The sequence below is a fragment of the Neomonachus schauinslandi genome, chromosome X (genome assembly GCF_002201575.2).
Source record: "Neomonachus schauinslandi chromosome X, ASM220157v2, whole genome shotgun sequence".
NCBI classification, from domain to species: Eukaryota; Metazoa; Chordata; class Mammalia; order Carnivora; family Phocidae; genus Neomonachus; species Neomonachus schauinslandi.
Window position 1 is genome coordinate 55,481,879 of NC_058419.1, and position 21,101 is coordinate 55,502,979.

At 35.2% G+C, this 21,101-nt stretch overlaps 1 protein-coding gene and 1 non-coding gene across 2 annotated transcripts in view; both read right to left on the bottom strand.

Annotated features, from left to right (window-relative positions):
- Positions 1–21,101, bottom strand: part of DACH2 (dachshund family transcription factor 2) — a 990,389-nt gene that overhangs the window by 235,826 nt on the left and 733,462 nt on the right. The gene's annotated exons all lie outside the window — the stretch shown is intronic.
- LOC123323530 lies at positions 4,512–4,592 on the bottom strand. The gene has a single exon (XR_006539463.1). It is a non-coding gene; the product is annotated as a small nucleolar RNA SNORD55/SNORD39 (small nucleolar RNA).

The window sequence follows — 21,101 nt, forward strand, 5'->3', positions numbered from 1 at the left end:
TGTGCAAATTAACCATAATGACAAATACACACTTCCCAAAGCTCTTGTACTTTCTAAAACTTGAGAATTCACTTTTCACTTCTGAAAACTGAGTTAGTTGTTTGGTAAAGTTGTTTAAAATGGTCTTTTAATGTCCACATCACACAGGGCTACTGCACATGCTATACTTTAGGAATAATCCACCCTACACCCTATTTCCTTGTTTTCAGTTGATGTCAGGCTACTGTTTACAACCTCGGTACACTGAGGATTTAAAGCCTATTTTTCCTTAATTCTGGTCCAGTGTTTAGGACAGAATGGCAATGTTTTCTTTTTTACATGATTAGAAGCCAAGAACCAAAGAAAAGAAGCTTCTCTTTTAATTTTAGGAATACAGTCTGCAAATAGCATTCGTTTTGAGAGTTTTCAATGAAAAGGTAGGGCCTGCTTTACAAACGAGCTCTAATGGATCTTTAGAGACTGGCAAAACCAATATTTTCATGGATGAAATTTACATATTCATATTAAGGTCATTATTATTATGCTTCCTAAATGAAAATGACAACTCAGTAAAAAATTAACCACAAAAAATGTTTAGGCACTGATTAACTTAATTCTAAGATCCCTTTTCCTAAACACAGAAATGGCTATACCAGGTATTTAGTTAAGATGCTATCATAGGAAATAAATATTTTGATGTCTGGTATTTTGATTGATAGTTTTTCCTCTATTTTGTCATTGAAATTATTCTTATTATTTCTTGTGTTTAATAAAAAATCATATCACTGTGTGCCTCTCTATTGTTAGTCCTTGTGAGAAAACAATAAATCTGTACTAATAGATTTAAAAAAAGATTTAGAATATGTAACTGTACTAATAGAGTGTAGGGTGATGGATTTCTCCCCACATTACAAAAAAGGATGTATCAAGAAAATAAACACTTCCTCAATTTTGATTTGTTTCACTCACATAAGAAACTAGCCTAAAATTATTTATGTCAAAACAGTATACAAATTATAAATGCTTATCAACTCAGGCAAACGTGTCTAGTAGGATAACTCTTTACGGTTATATCCTTATTTCTTGAATATCACCAAATTAACCTTTTGATGGTTTCTATCTGAGCTGCCCAAAATGGTAGCCATTAGCCAAATGTTGCTATTTAAATTATTTAAATAAATAAAATTAATAATTAAATTCCTCAATCACACTAGCCACATTTCAAGTGTTATATTAGTCACATGTGAATAGTGGTTATCATATTGGACAGCATGGAAAATAATTTTCATCATTACAGAAAGTTCTGTTGGTCACTGTGGTCTATATTTCAGACTTACTATCTCCCCATTAACACAAGTTAGTGAGATTGAACTGTGGGCAAAACTATGAATTTAAGAATAAATAAATCAAATACTGAATCTTCAATTTACAAAAGAGTTCAAGAGGCTCCTGAGTGGCTCAGTTGGTTTAGCATCTGACTCTTGGTTTTGGCTCAGGTCGTGATCTCAGGGTCATGGGATTGGGCCCTGTGTTGCGCTCCACACTTGGCAGAGTCTGCTTGTTCTTCTCCCTCTGCTCCTCCCCCCCTCAGATAAATAAATAAAATCTTAAAAAAAAGAGTTCAGAATTCCTTTAATTTCCCCAGTAGGAGAGTATGATGCTCCAGTTTAAATAGCTTCAGTTGATAAACAATTAGAAACACATTATGGTGTGTTTACAAAGCACCAATGTTTTTTTAAGACTTTAGAAAATTTTAGCAAAGGTTGTTCTTTTTTTCCTTATGCTGTGCCTTTTATTCCCATGATTTATTTATTCCATTACTAGAAGCCTCTATCTCTCTTTCTCCTTCACACATTTTGCCCACCCCTCCCACAACCATTAGTTTTTTTTACAGGTCTGATTCTGCTTTTTGTTTATTCATTTGTTGTTGTTGTTGTTGTTGTTTTTTTAGATTCTACATATGAGTGAAATCATATGGTATTTGTTTTTCTCAGTCTGACTTATTTCACTTAGCATAATAGGTTATGCTTAGGTTCAAATCAACATTTGAACCTCTAGGTTCACCCATGTTGCCACAAATGGCAAGATCTCATTCTTTTTATGGTTGTATTATATTCCATTGTAATATTCCTTAGCTAAATCACTGCCATTTTATCCACAATTCCCCTCAAATGAATCCATTAACCAACATATGGAGTGTGACAATGACAAGGCATCAGAAAGAAGTTTTAGGTTATAAATTTTGTAAGGCGATGACTGTGATATCAAAAGAATAATGTGCTACAATTTCTAAGGACTGTTTTAGAAATTAATAATCTGCTTAGCTGGTCTGAAAATATTAAATGTATTAGCACATGAGTTCATCATACTATTTAATGTATGCAGTAATATAATTCTAAAGAAAATCAGAGCAGATTAATATTTTCATCAGAATTTTTTTTTAATTGAGATGTGTCTTTTAAAAGAATTTACTGCACATTTTAAGTTTTTAATGGGCCTGGGTTTATAATAGAATTCAGGGACTAAGATACAATATATACAATGTTGATTTATAGGCAGTTTTTCTATAAATATGTTATTACATAATTTTTATATAAGTTGTTTCTAAAAATAAATATTTCTTTTCAAATAAGCAGTGTAAAAAGACAAGTTAAACACAAAATTTGGGGGAGTATTTACCTTTGGTGGGGAGGCAGAAGTATAGGAAAATGGATGGGCACAAAAATAGATGCAAGTTTTTGATAATGTTTTAGTTCTTGAGTTGCATGGTGGGTTCACTGACATTTATATTATTATACTTTATAATTTACATATATATTACGTATTTTGTATAGTTGAAATATTTTTTAAAATATAATAAGGGGAAAAATGGACACAATAACCTTTTGATACTCCATTTGGTTCTAAGAAGCAAATTATTTAACAGTAGGTTGTGTTACATGAGTGTGTAGGGCGAGACTTCTTTTAAGGCAATACTGATGGGATAGGAGTAAATGATGTGTCCAGATTCCCAGAGTGTACAAAACTAGTTTGGAACAGTTATTTCTTTATGAGATAGAAATCTTGTATTTTCAAATAAGACAAACCAAAATCCAGAAAAGTAGCTGATTTGTAATTTGTGCAATGTCATTCCTAAGCCAGAAAAGATAAACACTGGATACCCAAAATATTTCTACCCACAATGATGTTATTTATCCTTAATAAGCTCAAATCAAGACTGAGCAGTCTTGATTTATATTGACCATCATTGTAGTCTTGAGTTATACTGAACATCATTCTAGTCTGCTCTTTTGACCATTCGGCTATAAAAGATGAAAACAACCATACAGGGGCACCTGGGTGGCTCACTTAGTTAAGTACTGGGCTTTGGCTCGGGTCATGATCTTATGGATTGTAGGACTGAGGCCCACAACTGGCTCCATGCTCAGGGGGGAGTCTGCTTGAAAATACTCTCCATCTGCCCCTCTCCCCACTCACACACACTCTCTCTCACTCAAATAAATAAATAAATCTTAAAAAAAAAAAAACACCATACGTATACACCAGTAAAAAATCAGTTCAAGATGGAATAAGATCAATGGTGAAGCCTTTACAACCTTCTTTTCTGGTAGAACACTTGGACATTTACAGTGAATTGTGACTTTCCAAGTTGTCAAATGAGAGACTGTGGCTAGGTAGGGACAAGTGATTTCTTTTTGGAGAGTCTGTAAAGTTGACTTTCAAACAACAGTAATAAATGATGCCCTCTGAATGCACATGTAAAGATGAACTTATGATGAATTTTGGCTGTCACTGAGAGTGCAAAGGAAAGAGCAGAAGGTTGCAAGAAGTCTTTACAGTTCTGGGGAATTATGTAAGGAACAAAATTATCCAAAGATTCTTCCTCTATAACACTTTTGGTGTCAATGTTAAATAAGCTAAAACTAGTTAAATTGATATTACTAAGTTAATGCTTTTTTTTTCTCGTACAATGCATGGATTTTAACAGACATGCTAATGTGGAATATAGCTGATCTTAATTGAATTAGAAGCTATCACATATATACAATTAGGATCACTGAGGATTGTAGTGCTAGAAAATAATTATATTTATCTCTAGCTTTATCCAGTCCATTTTATACTCATATAGCATATATGAGATAGTTTTTTGTCACTGTACTAAATAAATTTAATTATGTCACTAAAAATTAAACATTCAATGCAAGTGAATATCTACTAAGCATTTGGATTGTGAGGCTGTTACTATTGACATCTTTAATATATATATTTTTTGAAAACACCTTATTCCTATTTATTTCTGTTACCAGTAATTCTGTCTGCACCAAATGGCTAGCTAGATAGCACTGACTCCACAGAAAAGAGAACTTAGCCACAATAAGAGGTGAATGAAAATGTGCTGGTTAGTTTGGTCATCATAACATTGTCCATACCCTACTCCTTCATTTCATAGATAAGAAGAAAAACAAATTCTAATTTGTACTTATAGTAGCAGTATATTTCAGCTGAAACTTCTTAAATTATCTTTTTTCCCCTACATGCTCAGCTCTCCAAGGTTGGCTTCCCCCATTGCACACTCAGGAGTTTACAGCATTACCGAGGTGTCGTCAACTAAATGATCATTTTAATTATTTTTTGTTTTTTGTCTTTTTTTGTTTTTTTTCTTTTTTCTTTAAATTCAATTAGCCAACATATAGTACATCATTAGTTTCAGATGTAGTGTTCAATAACTCATCAGTTGTGTATAACAACCTGTGCTCATCACATCATGTTAAATGACCATTTTTTAGATGGACAAAACTGATATTCACACAGATGAGAATGAAGATCATACTGTCACTTAGTGGCTGAACTGCTAAAACCTGTTTCTATTCTTCAGTCAAAAAGATAGGTATAGAGTTGTGTCCACACTAGGGCACAGGGCCAGGATAGGGATCAAACTCCAATTGGAAACTAGGGTAGATTTTACAGGGGATATGAAGGAGGCACCTCTCCTCTGAGAGAAAAACAATCTCCATTCTTAAAATAAGTAAATAATCACCCTTCACATTTGATTTTCACAGCATGAAATCATGAGATATAGATATAAAACTGCTTTGAAACAAAAAGTTCCATATAATCTGTATAAATATATTATTGCAATTATACAGAAAATCTTGCTAACCCCTTTTCCTCCCACACATATTTTGCCGAATTAACTTAAAAATTAAGAAAAAAATGGGGCGCCTGGGTGGCTCAGTTGGTTAAGCGACTGCTTTCGGCTCAGGTCATGATCCTGGAGTCCCGGGATCGAGTCCCGCATCGGGCTCCCTGCTCAGCGGGGAGTCTGCTTCTCCCTCTGACCCTCCTCCCTCTCCTGCTCTCTGTCTCTCATTCTCTCTCTCTCAAATAAATAAATAAAATCTTTTAAAAAAAAAGAAAAAGAAAAAGATGGTCGCATCTCCCCATTAACACAAGTTAGTGAGATTGAACTGTGGGCAAAACTATGAATTTAAGAATAAATAAATGACCTTGTGGTCATTACATCCAGTCACAATTATACTTCCTTGGTATTAGAGTTTTAAGGTTGCTTTCTTTCTGACTTACATTGCATTCTTATCTTTAGGAATTTCCTAATTCAGTATAGTTTGTATAACTAATTCAACTAAGCATGATGAGATTCCCTGAGTATTTCCACAATTAGGTGGAAAAATGTAGATATGTTTAGGCTTATTCTTGTATATTTTTTAATTGCTTATTTTACTGACCATTCTAATCTGGCATTTCTGGATTTTATTTTATTTGAGCCTCTTTTTTATTTGCTATCATGACTTTTTACAGATTTCCAATGACTCCATTCCAACCATTACTTGACTTTTTCCTTTGGGATATCTAGGCCCCCATCGATTTAGTTTATGTTTTTCCAATTACTTTTAGATTTATATCTACTAACCAACACCCACCACTGCCCTCTTTCATTTATCCTGACACATGTTATCAAAATGATTAGCAACATATCAAAATATACTCAAAAGGGAGAGTTAAGATGGCAGAGTAGGAGGAGGACCCTATCCTTTGCCTCATCTGTTGAACACAGCTAGGTAAATATTCAGTCACTCTGAACATCCAATAAATTGATCTGAGGACTGACAGAATGAACTGCACAACTAGAGGGAGAGAAGAGATCACATCTTGGAAGATAGTAGGTGTGGAGACATGATTTGGGGGAGAAAAGGATCTCAGGTGCTGCAGAGGGGAGGAAGCCCTGGTCACAGAAAGAGACAAGAGATAAAAACAGACAGAGAAAGGGAGAGAGAGAGCAGTACACAGGGGATCACACAGGGAAAACACTTCCCCAAAACCATTGACTGGGAAAACTAGAGGGGCTGATTATCATGAGTTTTACAAGCAATGGACCACAAAGACTGCAGTTTAGAAGTCTGCACCATGGCTGGTGGTGAGCCTGATGGGCACTGCAATGATGCTCCTGTGGAGGACAGCAGAGTCCCAGGAGCAGATGGTGCCATTAGAGACACCCCCTGAGAGGATAGTTCCCCCTTCTTGGAGTGCATCTGGGAAAGGTGGTATTGCCTCTCAGAGGACAAAAGAGCTGGTGGGCGCCTTTGTGCTACCACACCCCTTAAGCTTAAGGGTAGAGACACCTGCCTAGGGCAGCTAACCTGGACTCAGGCCTTTTGCTGTGCTTTACTCTAAACTCAACTCCTGCATATTGGTGCAACTGCCCTTCTGGGACAAACTGGCACCAGCCCCTGTGTGGCAAGTTCCTCCCCTAGAAGGCTAGCATGGATCCTCACTGCACCAGGTCCTTAAAGCTTGGCGTTTTAGAACTCAGCCTGTGTTTATGAGATACAGCAGAGGTGCACAGTGATGCCAGGTATGCAGATGGTCCGGACATAGAAAGGGTTAAGGCAGGGATCTGAGGGACACCTGGGACACATGAAGAAAGATGATTTGATCTTCTGTGAGGGCTTTCTGGACAGTGGACAGAAGCAAAAGCAAGGGAGAGGGCTGGTGCCATTTTTCTCCCCCACCCATCAGCATGGACGGACTTCAGTGAGCAGAACAGAGCCAACAGTGGAGGTTTGAGCCATTTACACCAAGCTATGCCTCACCTGTGCACTGCAGGTGCTTCTTTACTAAGGCAAGTGTGCCTGAGAACCAGAGCATCAGGCCCCTCCCCCAGAAGAACAGCACAAACACCCTGTGCATATAAAGTAAACTGACCATAGAGCACTGCAAAGCTTCAGTTCTAATGGAAATAGGATCAGGCCTCTTTTAACAAGTGGACCAGAACACACCTATTTAAAACTTACCACACTCTAGACAAGGTCCAAACACTCTCCATGGCAAGTAAGGAGGAACCATATAGAGAACTGACCTGAGAGAAAGGGAAGTCAAAACACAGCAGCAGAGTGCACACAGCATACATCAGAGACACTTCTTGAAGCACTGGGCCCTGGACAGTATATGACCTCTTCTTAATAAAGCCATTACTCTCAGGAGCACAAAACATGACAGGCTTTCCTAACACACAAAAGAAGACAGAGACCTAGATAAAATGCCAAGATGGAAGAATCATACTAAAAGAAGGACCAGGAAAAGTTCATGGCCAAGGATCTAATCAAAACAGATATAAGTAATATTCCTGACCCAGAATTTAAAGCAGCAATCTTAAGGTTACTAGCTGGACTTGAGAAAAGCATAGAAGACACCAGGGAGCTGGTGTCTAATCCTAAAAATTAGGATGAAATAAAAAGTGCTATAACTGAAATGTGAAACTGACTGGATGTAATGACCACAAGGATGGAAGAAGCAGAGAAATGAATAACTGATATAGAAGATAAAATTATAGAAAATAATGAAAATGAAAAAAAGAGGGAAAGAAAAGTATTGGATCACGAATGTAGACTTAGGGAACTCAGGGATTCTAGGAAGCTTAAAAACATTTAGACCACAGGAATCCCAGAAGTAGAAGAGAGGGAAAAAGAAGTAGAAGGCTTAGTTGAGCAAATTATAGCAAAAGATTTTCCTAATCTGGGGAAGGAAACAGACATCCAAATCCAGGAGACAGAGAGAACTCCCATCAAAACTCCCATCAGAATTCCCATCAAAATCTAGAAAAGCAGGACAACACCAAGAATATCGTAGTAAAATTTGCAAAATACAGAGATAAGGAAAAACTCCTAAAAGCAGCAAAAGAAAAGAAATCCCTAAATTATAAGGGAATACAATTAAGTTACCAGGAGATCTCTCCACAGAAACTTGGCAGGCAAGAGGAAAGTGGCATGATATATTCAACACGCTGAATGGGAAAATACGCAGACAAGAATATTATATCCAAAAAGGCTGCCATTCATAATAGAAGAAGAGATAAATGTTGGGGTTAATGTAGAGCATGAAATCAACCATAATACCTGGGTTGCTAAAATGCAGCATGGAGGCTGCTGAGGGCGAGGGAAGGTTTTGGGAAAAGGCGTAGGCCTTTGGAATGCCGAGGCCGAGGCTTGCATGACCACTTTATCTTTGGAATGCTGCCGGCAGTTGTCTTCCCCGAAGCTTTCTTAGCTCAAATAGCCACCCTATGATCTAAGAGATGTATGCATTGTCCCTTAGGCTATGTTTAGCAGAATTCACAGGATATGCAGATTAGCATATCGTATCTTTCCTGTAAACAGATCCTCCCAGTTCCAGTAAGACCCATTGTCATACATCACATGTTTGAGAAACAGTGATAAGGATTTGTGATTATCCTGAAGGACCAATAAAAGCGGGAACAAAAAAAAGCAAAGGGTCTGAGCATTGAGCCTCTTGCCTTCTCCTCTCTTTCACAGCAAAGTTTGGAGTAATCTTTCATCCATCAGTACAGGGATTGCTGTCCATTCCTGACAGATAAAGAGTTTCCTAGACAAACAAAATCTAAAGGAGTTTGTGACTACTAAACTAGCCCTGCAAGAAATATTAAAGGTAGCTCTTTGAGTGGTAAGGAAAGACCAAAAGCAACAAAGACAGAGAAAATCTCCAGAAACACCAACTTTACAGGTAATACAGTGGCAATAAATTCATATCTATCAGTAATCACTCTGAGAGTAAATGGACTATATGCTCCAATCAAAAGACATAAGGTATTGAACATAATAATTTTAAAAAAGTATAAAAAATACTAGCAACCATATTTTTCCCTTATTAATTTTTGACTGACATATGAGTCAGTTAATTGCAATAATGGAAGCAACTTTAGCTATTTTAAGCAAGAAAAAAAAAAGACATAGGGTATCAGAATGGAAAAAAAAAAAGAATAATCTATATGCTACAAGAGATTCATATTAGACCCAAAGATATCTACAGAATGAAAGTGAGGGAATGGAGAACAATTTATCATGCAAATGGACCTCAAAAGAAACATAAAGTACCAATACTTATATCAGACAAACTAGATTTAAACCAAAGACTAACAGGAGATGGAGAAGGGCACTATATCAAAACAAAGGGGTCTATCCAACAAGATCTAACAATTGTAAGTGTTTATGTCCCCAACTTGGAGCACCCAAATATATAAAACAATTAATAACAAACATAAAGAAACTCATTGATAATACAATAATAATAGGGGACTTTAACACCCCACTTACTTCAATGGACAGATCATCTAAAGAGAAAATCAACAAGGAAACAAAGACTTGGAATCACATGCTTGACCAGATAGACTTAACAGCTATATTAAGAATCCTATCCTAAAGCAGCAGAATACACATTCTTTTAGAGTGCACATGGGACATTATCCAGAATAAATCACATACTGGGTCACAAATCAGGCCTCAACATATACAAAAGGATTAAGATCATACCATGCATATTTCCAAACACAATGCTATGAATATGAAGTCAGCCACAAAAAAAAAAAAAAATTGGAAATAACACAAATACATGAAGGTAGGGAACATCCTACTAAAGAATGAATGGGTTGACTAGGAATTAAATAAGAAATTTAAAAAAAAATAGAAACAAATTAAAGTGAAAATATGATGGTACAAAGCCTTTGGGATACAGCAAAAGTGGCCCTAAGAGGAAGGATAAATGCAATACAGGCCTACCTCAAGAAGCAAGAAAAGTCTCAAAAATACAGCCTTACACTTAAAGGAGTTAGAAAAAGAACAACAAATGAAGCCTAAAGCCAGAAGAAGGAGGGAAATAATAAAGATTAGAGCAGAAATAAATAATATAGAAAAAAAACCCAGTAGAACAGATCAATGAAACTAGGAGCTGGCACTTTGAAAGAATTAATAAAATTGATTAACCCATAGCCAGACTTGTCAAAAAGAAGAGAGAAAGGACACAAATAAAATCACAAATGAGAGAGGAGACACCACAACCAACACCACAGAAATACAAACAACTATAAGAAAATATTATGAAAAAGTATATGCCATCAAATTGGGCAATCTGGAAGAAATGGACAAATTCTTATAAATATACAAGCTACCAAAGCTGAAACAGGAACAAATAGAAAAATTGAACAGACCCATAACCAGCAAAGAAATTGAATCAGTAATCACAAATCTCCCAACAAAGTCCAGGAACAGATGGCTTCCCAGGGGAATTCTACCAAACATTTAAAGAAGAGTTTATACATATTATTCTCAAACAATTCCAAAAATAGAAATGGAAGGAAAATTTCCAAACTCATTCTACATGGCCAGCATTACTGTGATTCCAAAACCAGAAAAGACCCCACTAAAAAGGAGAAGTAGAGGCCAATATCCTGGATGAACATGAATGCAAATTTCTCAACAAAATACTAGCAAATCGAATCCAACAGTACATTAAAAGAATCATTCACCATGATCAAGTGGGATTAATCTTGGGCTGCAAGGGTGGTTCAATATTCGCAAATCAATCAATATGATATACCACATTAATAAAAGATAGGATAAAAACCATATGATCTTCTCAATAGATGCAGAAGAAGCATTTGAAAACATACAACATCCATTCTTGATGAAAGCCCCCAAACAAGTAGGGATAGAGGGAACATATGCAACACCATAAAGGCCATATACAAAAGACCCACAGCTAATATCCTTAATGGGGAAATACTGAGAGCTTCTCCTCTATGGTCAGGAACAAGACAGTCATGTCCACTCTCACCAGTGTTATTTAATAAAGTACTGGAAGTCCTAGCCTCAGCAATCAGACAACAAAAAGAAGTAAAAGGCATCCAAATCAGCAAGGAAGAAGTCAAAGTTTCTTTCTTTCTGCTTTCTTTTAATTTTCTTTCTTTCTTTCTTTTTCTTTCTTCTTTCATCTTTCTTCTTCTTCCTTCCTTTCTTTCTTTATAATTTCCTTCTTCCTTTCTTTCTTTTCCTTCCTTCCTTCCTTATTTATTTATTTTAGAGAGAAAGAGCACAAGCAGGAGAGGATGAGAGAGAGGGAGAGAGAAACCCAAGTAGTGCTTGGGTTCCCTACTGAGTGCAGAGCCTGATGCAAGGCTCAATCTCACTACCCTGAGATCATGGCCTAAGCTGAAACCAAGAGTTGGTCACTTAACTGACTGAGCCACTCATGAGCCCCTCAAACTTAATTATTTTCAGACAACATGGTACTGTACCAAGAAATTGCTATAACTGATACATGAATTCAGCAAAGTCACAGGATACAAAATCAGTGTACAAAAATCTATTGCACTTCTATACACCTATAATGAAGCAGCAGAAAGAGAGTTCAAGGAATCCATCCCATGTACAATTGCACCAAAATACATAAGATACTTGGGAATAAACCTAACCAAAGAGGTAAAAGATCTGTACTCTAAAAACTATAGAACACTTATGAAAGAAATTGGAAATGACACAAAGAAATGGAAAAACATCCCATGCTCATGGAGTAGAAGAATATTGTTAAAATGTCTATAATACCCAAAGCAATGTACACATTTAATGTAATCCCTATCAGAATACTACCAGCATTTTTCACAGAGCTATAACAAATAATCCTAAAATTTGTATGGAACCACAAAAGACCCCAAACAGCCAAAGCAATCTTGAAAAAGAGAAACAAAGCTGGAGGCAGCACAAGTTATATTGCAAAGCTGTAGTCATCAACACTATAGTACTGGCACAAAAAAGACACACAGATCAATGGAAAGAATAGAAAATCCAGAAATTGACCAAGAGCTATATGGTAAACTAATCTTTGACAAACCAGGAAAGAATATCCAATGGAAAAAAGACAGTTTCTTTAACAAATGGTGTTTGGAAAACTGGGCAGCCACATGCAGAAGAATGAAACTGAACCACTTTCTTACACAAAACACAAAAATAAATTCAATATGGATGAAAGCTAAACATGAGAAGGAATCTATCAAAATCCTTGAGGCAGCAACCTGTTTGACATGGACTGTGGCAATGTCTTACTAGACACATTGCAGATGGTAAGGGAAACAAAAGCAAAAATGAACTATTGGGAGTTCATCAAAATAAATAGCTTTTGCACAGAAAAGGAAACAATAAAGAAAACTAAAAGTAACCTAAGGAATTAGAGAAAGTAATTGCAAATGACATATTTTATAAAGGGTTAGTATCCAAAATATATGAAGTACTTATAAAATTCAACACCCATACAGCAAATAATCCAATAAAAAATGGGCAGAAGCCATGAATACATATTTTCAAAGAAGACATCCAGATGGCCAACTGACACATGAAAAGTTTATGAACATCACTCATTATCAATGAAACAGAAGTCAAAACTACAATGATATATCACCTCACACCTGTTAGAATAGCTAAAATCAACAACACAAGAAACAACAGGTGCTGGTGAGGATGTGGAGAAAAGGGAACCCTCTTGTATTGTTGGTGGGAATGCAAACTGGTGCAGCCACTCTGGAAAACGGTATGGAGATTCCTCAAAAAGTTAAAAATAGAATTACCCCATGACCCAGCAATTGTACTAGTAGGTATTTACCCAAAAGATACAAAAATACTGATTTGAAGGGGCACATGCACCCTGATGTTAATATGTTAATAGCATTATCAACAATAGCCAGATTATGAAAAGAGCCCAAGTGCCCATTCATTGATAAATGAATGGATAAAGAAGTGGTATGTACACATACAATGGAATACTGCTCAGCCATCAAAAAGAATGAAATCTTGCCATTTGTAGTGACATGGATGAGCTAGAGTGTATTATGCTAAGCGAAATAAGTCAGTCAGAGAAAGACAAATATCATATGATTTCACTCATATGTGGAATTTAAGAAACAAACAGATGAACGTAAGGGAAAGGGAAAAAAAGAGAGGGAGGCAAACCATAAAAGAGAGTCTTGAGTGTAAAAAACAAACTGAGGGTTGCTGGTGGGGGGGTGGGGGGGGGGGGGGTGGGCTACATATGTGATCAGTATTAAGGAGGATAGTTGTGATGAGCACTGGGTATTTTATGTAAGTAAAGAATCACTAAATTCTACTCCTTAAACTGATATCACACTATCTGTTAACTATGAATTTAAATATAAACATGAAAAATAAAAAGTTTAGATCTTATAATCTAGTACTTTCAGTTTTTTAAAATTTCTCCAAATTCTCTATGATCACTTTTTTATATTACCTGCCATGCCTAATACCTGAATTTCCCTGTACTAATGCTCCCATCCTAAGACAAAGCTTGTCTTTCAAATTGGAAGTTATCCAAAATAATCCATTGTTAAGAAACTACTGTAATAGACTGATTGACTTTTCTTGCAGTAGTAAATCACAACAGCTTCTAAATCAAAACTTATTACAGAATTGTTCATTTTAGCTATTTTATCTTTAAGCATACTTTCCTGTAGGTTGTTTAGAAGACAAAACAATGTTAGTTATAAAATTTCCATTTATGTATTTATTTTGAACGTTGCAGGGGAATGTGGTTCTTTGTTTCTAATTGGCAAAATAATTTTTGTCAATAATGAAGACAGAGGAATTACAGTATGTCCTACAGTATATTAATCCATAGGACTTTCGATATTATATATATAATGAAATGGCATACTACATAATCAGCATCCAGTAAATATTTATTTGGCTACCAACTATGTTCCAGAAACATCTACCAAAGTTGATACAATTGATCTATCCTTTACATATTTATCATACCAACTTTATGTATGAGACTGCTCTAGGCTAATGAATATAAACAGGAAAACTGAACAATTATCACATTGCTGCATAAGTATAAGGAGCTTTCTAGTATTTCATAATGAAGCAGCTAGAATCCCTAGAGTTAGTTTGTACATTTGAACTCAAACGGGTTATTTCATTAGCCCTTATAGCTAACATATTATGCATGCCAATAACAAAGCATTGTTTTTAAGAAGTAAAAAAAGAAAATTGGGCGCCTGGGTGGCTCAGTCGTTAAGCGTCTGCCTTCGGCTCAGGTCACAATCCCAGGGTCCTGGGATCGAGCCCCACATCGGGCTCCCTGCTCCACGGGGAGCCTGCTTCTCCCTCTCCCACTCCCCCTGCTTGTGTTCCTGCTCTTGCTATGTCTCTCTCTGTCAAATAAATAAATAAAAAATAAAATCTTTAAAAAAAAAAAAAAGAAAATCTAATGATAAACTCCAATATATACATGTTGGTGTTTGCAATATATTGCAAGAAGGGCAGTAAACTGCACATCCCTTGTTTTTAATCTTAAGAAACAAGAATTTTATAATTTTTGCTTTTTCACTGATATGGTCTTTGATTTCTTTTGCATGAAAAGAGTAGGGAACCCAGTGATGGTCTAAAATTTCATGAAAAAAATGCTAGTTATCATAGCAAATAAAGATTATGTTCACCATCATCAAATTGAAATCTACTCCATTGTTTTGCAACGTGAGCAGAGTCATGAACCCACTGTTTGGGGAAATTTCCTTTCTAATTACATTGTATTCCTACCCATTATGAAGTCGCCAAAATCTATTAACCTGCATATTGATGAAACCATATGTGTTATCGCTTTAATTTCTTCACCATGAGTTATTTTGCCATGGAAGAATGTTGGCTTTGGAGTTGAAAGTAATGTATTTGACTATATACTATCTATTTGAACTTAGCCAAATTGCTGAGCCTCTTTGGGCTTTGGTTTCTTCAACTACCAAGAAGATAATAATACCTGTTCTACTTACTTTACGGAATTTTTATGATAATCAAAGGAAATAAGTAAGTGTGAAACTGCTTTGTGAGCTAAATTGCTAAACAAATTTGAACTTCCAAGGAAGTGCTTCACAGTATTTTTTTCTCTTTTGCCAAGTCTTGGATCTACTAAGAAGAGTCTAACACATGAATTAGAAAGCAAAGGAATGTAGTAACAACTAAATTGATCATCATATACTATTAAGTATGTACTAATCAAAATCTCCAAGAAAGTGTCCAAGCATTCTTATTACCATAAATATCAATAATACATATGTTTTGAAGGGAAGATGAAACCTATCTATAATACGTTTCTTTCTAAGGCTTTTTGTGGCTCCTGGAGTCCATTAGCATTAAATGGAAAAAGATCTAAGACCTACAAACATTACTAAATCTTTAGTGACCAGAATTATTTGTGACAGTAGCATTTACTGACAATGAAGAACATGATGTACAGAATAGCTGTTGCACTCAGTCTGTCCAGTCTTTACATTCTTTGTTTGAAGATAAAATTTTTCTTTAAAAGAAGGTATTGATGTGTGTGAAGGTAGTATTGTGTGATCATACTAACGTATAACACATGCTTCAGTAATATGGTCTCTGGCACTTAATTAAACTTCTCTATTTAGTCTTTGCAATAACATTCAAAGATTATTATCAGGAACAAAGCAACAAATCTAAAACCCTTGTTTCCTAAAATTAAACACAAGGTGCATGCCTTTTCCTACTCCCACTACAGTCAGTATATTAAAAGTAACACTAAAATACTTGGATTGGAAGTTTTTATTAGAACTTATTTTCTTCCTTTTTAAAATCAATTTCTTTGTTCTTGCACACATCTCCTGTCAATAAAATGAAAAATGATATAGATTTAGGAAGATAGCGGTCTCAGTGTAGCATCTCTCATATTATTATTCCAGTATCATCTGTTACAAAGTAAGACCAATTCCCACATCTAATTACAAACAGGATTTCAGAGTCATTAAACAAAATACATTTCCATTAGTGCTGCTGTAAGATGATAGAGAAAAAATGAAGATTAGTTTATGTTCCACCTGTTTTTCAAGCTTTGAAGATTTAGACCTCTGTACTCTAAATTTCTGGAAGATCAACAAGGTGATAGACATGTAAAAATGCTTCATTCTAAACAATTTAACTGTGCTACTTGCATTTTGTCATTAGATTTTGTTCCACTGCATTTAGTTCCTATAGTAAAAATAACAAGAAACTGAAAGGTTCCTTCCCTATTACTTGGCAGGTGCCTGGAGGTATGTCCTTGTACTCTACAAAGACATGTTCTACATACTTCAAAGGAAATTTGGTACAACAAAGCTTACATATGAAAATGGATTACTTGCAAGTAGGTAATTCTGATTCAATGAGACAAAGATTTTTTTTCTGCTATTAGAATGCAGTGCCAGTTTTTAGAATGCAAGAAAGGTTATAGACTAGATAAATCAAGTAAAGTAGATCATACAATATGCCTAAATGGCTGAAATACAAACTAAGAGGTATATATTTCCTTTCAATGAATGTATGCCATGCCCATTAACATCAATGCTTCCAGGGAGGACTATACCCTGAAGTATTGCTGAATGACTGAAGTACACAATCGATAGCATTTTATTTAGTTACAGCTTTTTTTATGGAAAGTCTGTTTAGATAGTCCAATGAGACCTTTAATGTTTTCTTATTCATAGTATGTTAAGCCATATAGTTCATGGAGATCAGAGCTTTTCTAAACTGAAGGAAGATAAATATAATTGATCTGGTTCTATAAGTAAAGGAGAGGGAAGGTTTCTCATTTCAGTTTTAACTCTTTCAAGAACAATGATAAGCCCAATTCTTCTTCCATCATATATTAATGATTTTACCCTTTTATTGTGGGGATAGGAGGTTTTGGACAAGGGCTATTTTTTTTTTTTTTTTTGCCATGTGTTGTTGAGATGCATTACATAGCAATTCAGCATTATCTAATGTTTATTAAGAAGATGTATTCTTTTTTTTTATTCTAGTTATACTAGAATTCTAGAAAAGAAACAGAGAGCTGACAATCAAACCATATCTGGGTTATTAGTTTTCTAAGATTTATTTATAGGCAGTCTCTGAACTAAATGGCCACCCTTACATATGTATAGAACACTCCTCTTGCTCCCTTCTGAAATTAGAGTGCCAGAATAACCAGTTATCCTATACCCAAAGGTAGAATTACCATAGCTGTTATTGACCTTAAATGTCATCTATTTCCACTTCTTATTTTTATATATCAAAAAAAAAAACCCACAAAAAAAACCCACAAAAAACTGAGGGTCAGCTATAAGAAGAGAATTGTTTCTTGGCAGACATGGTTCTAGAACCCAGATCTCCCAACATCCAATAATCATTTGGCTTCCTCTGCAAACTTGCAACTTAGTTTCAAATGCATCCTCTTATTTTTCCTCATTTCCAAACTATCTTGACAGTTCTTGTTTCTTGCTTGAAGGCAGGGATTCAGCCTGATCAAATGTAATCTACAATTTATGTAGATTGTAAATGTATCTACAATCCACACAAATACTTTATAAAGTGAAGTATGTACCAAATGCATTTTTATAAATAACTATAACAGGTATTGATAAATCCAAAATGGGAAATAATCAGAAATAGTCAGGAAGATTTTGCCTAGGAGAGACATGTCTCTCTTCTTTTTCTCTTTCCTCTCTCTTTCTCTGTCTCACACACTTCCAGAAACATTATTGCAGTATATGAAATGTTATTAATATATCCAGCAGTTAATTCCAAAAGTAGACACAGCTCAGAAATGTAGTAAAAAGAGGATGGTGAAGAGAAAAAGGAAAGGATAGACTTGGAAACATCACTAAGAAACACAAGAGCTAGGTACAAGTGGTGATTTAGACCTCAGACCATTCCACAGGTAGACTGAAAATATCAGCTGAGCTCCCTGAGTGTTTCACTTACTGTGATTTTGTCAGTAGAACTTCCAGATAATGGTGATAATTATGAGTTTTCTGAAAATAAAAAAAAGTGTAAATCGATACTCCTACCAAAGGGGTCCTTTATGGAACACAAAACCCACAAGAGCTTACAAAAAGAAAGTTTAACCATCAATATGCTAAAGTATGCACATGTCTCCCCATAGAAAGGCTAAAGACCCAGAGATCAGGGGATAACGTGTGTTCTATAAATTACTCCTAGGGGCACCTGGGTGGCTCGGTCAGTTAAACACCCAACTCTTGGTTTCAGCTCAGATCATAGTCTCAGGGTCATGAGATCAAGCCCCATGTTGGGCTCCACATTCAGTGCAGAATCTGCTTGAGATTCTCTCTCTCTCCCTCTCTCTTTGCCCCCCCAAATAAATAAATAAATAAATAAAATCTTTAAAAAAATTACTCCTATGCATTATTTCCAATAGTAATATCAAAAAGTTTATAATTTTATACCAAAGTAAGGTGCAATTTTAAACTAGACCACCATCATTAGCAATTCAACTTTTACAACTTGTCTTGAGATATTTCCAAAATATAGTGACACCAAAAACCTTATTTTCCAATTTTCTGCCATTATTCCTGGTTAGCTAGTTATGTGTTTTTTTTTCTTCGTTGACTATAAATTAGCAGCTAACATGAAATAGAAACTGTTTTATTAAAATAGAAGATTTTATTAAGCTAATAAGGAATAGAAGATTTTTATTAAATGTTCTGATGTAGAGACAATTAAACTTATAAATGCACAGTGACTTACAGTGAAAAGTCATGGTATAACCATAGCATAGAAAACACTAGAATCACTAGACTGAAAGCATAAAAGTCATGTTTCTATTACCACTAACTTTCTCCTATTATGAAAGTGCGTAACTTTAAGGAAGGCACTGGATTTGTTTGTGCTTTTCTTTTCTATGATAACAGGAAGAGTATTGGCTTTTTACTTGCCTCACAGGAGTAACATAAGGTCATGATGAGGTCAATAATTATATTTTGGCAATATGTATTTAAAAATAATGAAAATGTTGATGTGTATATATCATATTTATATTAGTAGAGAATAAAACTTTCCATGTTTATAAATGATGTGCTAGTGTGGTTAAAGCACTAAAACAAAGTGTTTTCTCCTGTTTGTTGAAAAGAAAATAATTAAGAAAATACTTTGTTCATGCGATAAATGTGTGAAAATAATACATACCTTAACAACCCCAAAACACTCCTGGGAAATCTGCACAGCACTTACAAAGATGAAAAAGTCTTTCTTTGGTCTTATCATCTTTAACACTAAAATAACAGCCTATACATTTTGCTTTTTTAGAATAAAAGACCTACCTCTTTTGCCTTTTGAAGACCTTGAAAATTTAACAGAGAAAAACTAAAAAATGCTGACTGCATAATAGCTGACTATTCATGGTGGGTGTAGAACATGAAAGGTTACAATATGGATCTGTGCCTATGCATTTCTTTTCAACTTGAGCAGCATCCTCCTGCTTCTGCTAACTTGGCAATCATACAGCTGACAGATTTCTGAGTTTTCTAAATAATGCATGGGCTTTTCTTCTAACATGTCAGTGCAAAAGTATCAGTTCTACCCCAGTGTCGTTCATGATGCTGATTTGACTTGACAGCATTCCATTAAACCAATGAGTTTTTTTCCCCTTCTTCATGGTTCCCTAAATATCCTTCTGAGTGATGTATTTGTGGTTTTTTAAACAGATTATGAAGGAATTACATTTATAAGAAAAACTCCATGGCAAATACAGTCAGAAAAAAAAAAGTTACAAAACAATAAAACTTTATAACAGGATATTTTTCCCGATTCTCTTGATTCCTCAAATGTCACCCTTCTTACGTCCCCTTCGAAGATAAAAGGTCTACACTCAAAACTTTTGAACTTCTAAGAAAATACCACTGAAATATGTAGTACTACTTGGTATCTGTCTTGGGAAAGCAAAAACACATTCATTAAATCATGCATGTTAACTGCAGAGCCTACACAAGGAAAACAAATGCTTTGTTCCTTACTTAGTCCTTTATGAAAGCAGGACTTTATGAAAGTTCTTTATGAAACCAGGACAATGCACTGATGTTCTTCCATTGATTATGTCCCAGCAGTATAAAATAGTCTAAAGTCAGAAAGTCTGAAGAGAAGAGCAATTTGTGCTCTATTTTTAGAATAAGGTATATATTTTTCAGAGAAACTGCTGCCCCATAAAATGTAAACCTTGAGCATCTGGAGAAAAGAACTTTTGTCTCATGGTTAAAAATGATTTAGATGTAAATACATCCTAGGGGGTTCTAAAGGTTTCTTTGCAAATTTCTGCAAGCCATTTAAGATACATATTTGGATCTTATAATGATCACCTAGAGGAGGAACTTGTAACTATTCATGACCCAGCTAGAGAGGCTTGACAATCTGATTCAAATCAAAAAAGAAACCTGGTCTGGGAATGCATCAGGTAAAGTAGACATGGACTCAATTTGCACATGGAGAATAATCCTTGTGAAATGACTTTCATTTTGTTGGCAAGAAAGAGAAGTCAAGCATCTTCAATAAAATTTAAAAATACCTTTCCTTAGAAAATGTTCTGGGTTCAAAAAAGAGGTAAAATGTGAAACAGGTAGTTAAGTATTTGGGCCCCCAAATCTCCTCTTTTCTCCTAGTTATACACAGTCTCTGTCCATTAGGCTTTCCCCAGGGAACTCCCTCCTTTCATCAGCACCAACTCACACTTTCATTCACACTAATATGTAAACAACTGATAAATGTGAAAATTATAATACCCAGGAAAATTTAAAATGAACTTTGTACTTTGCATTAGACAAGTACTAAGAGATTTGGAAATGCCAGAAACATTGTGATTTCCCAGAGACCATGAAATCATCTTACAGATAAAAGCAGCTCTGGTGAAGTCTTATATTACTTGATTAATTAAATCTGATTTTGCTAAAGGAAAAAATATTCTTTGAGAATCCATGTCCAATCAACTTC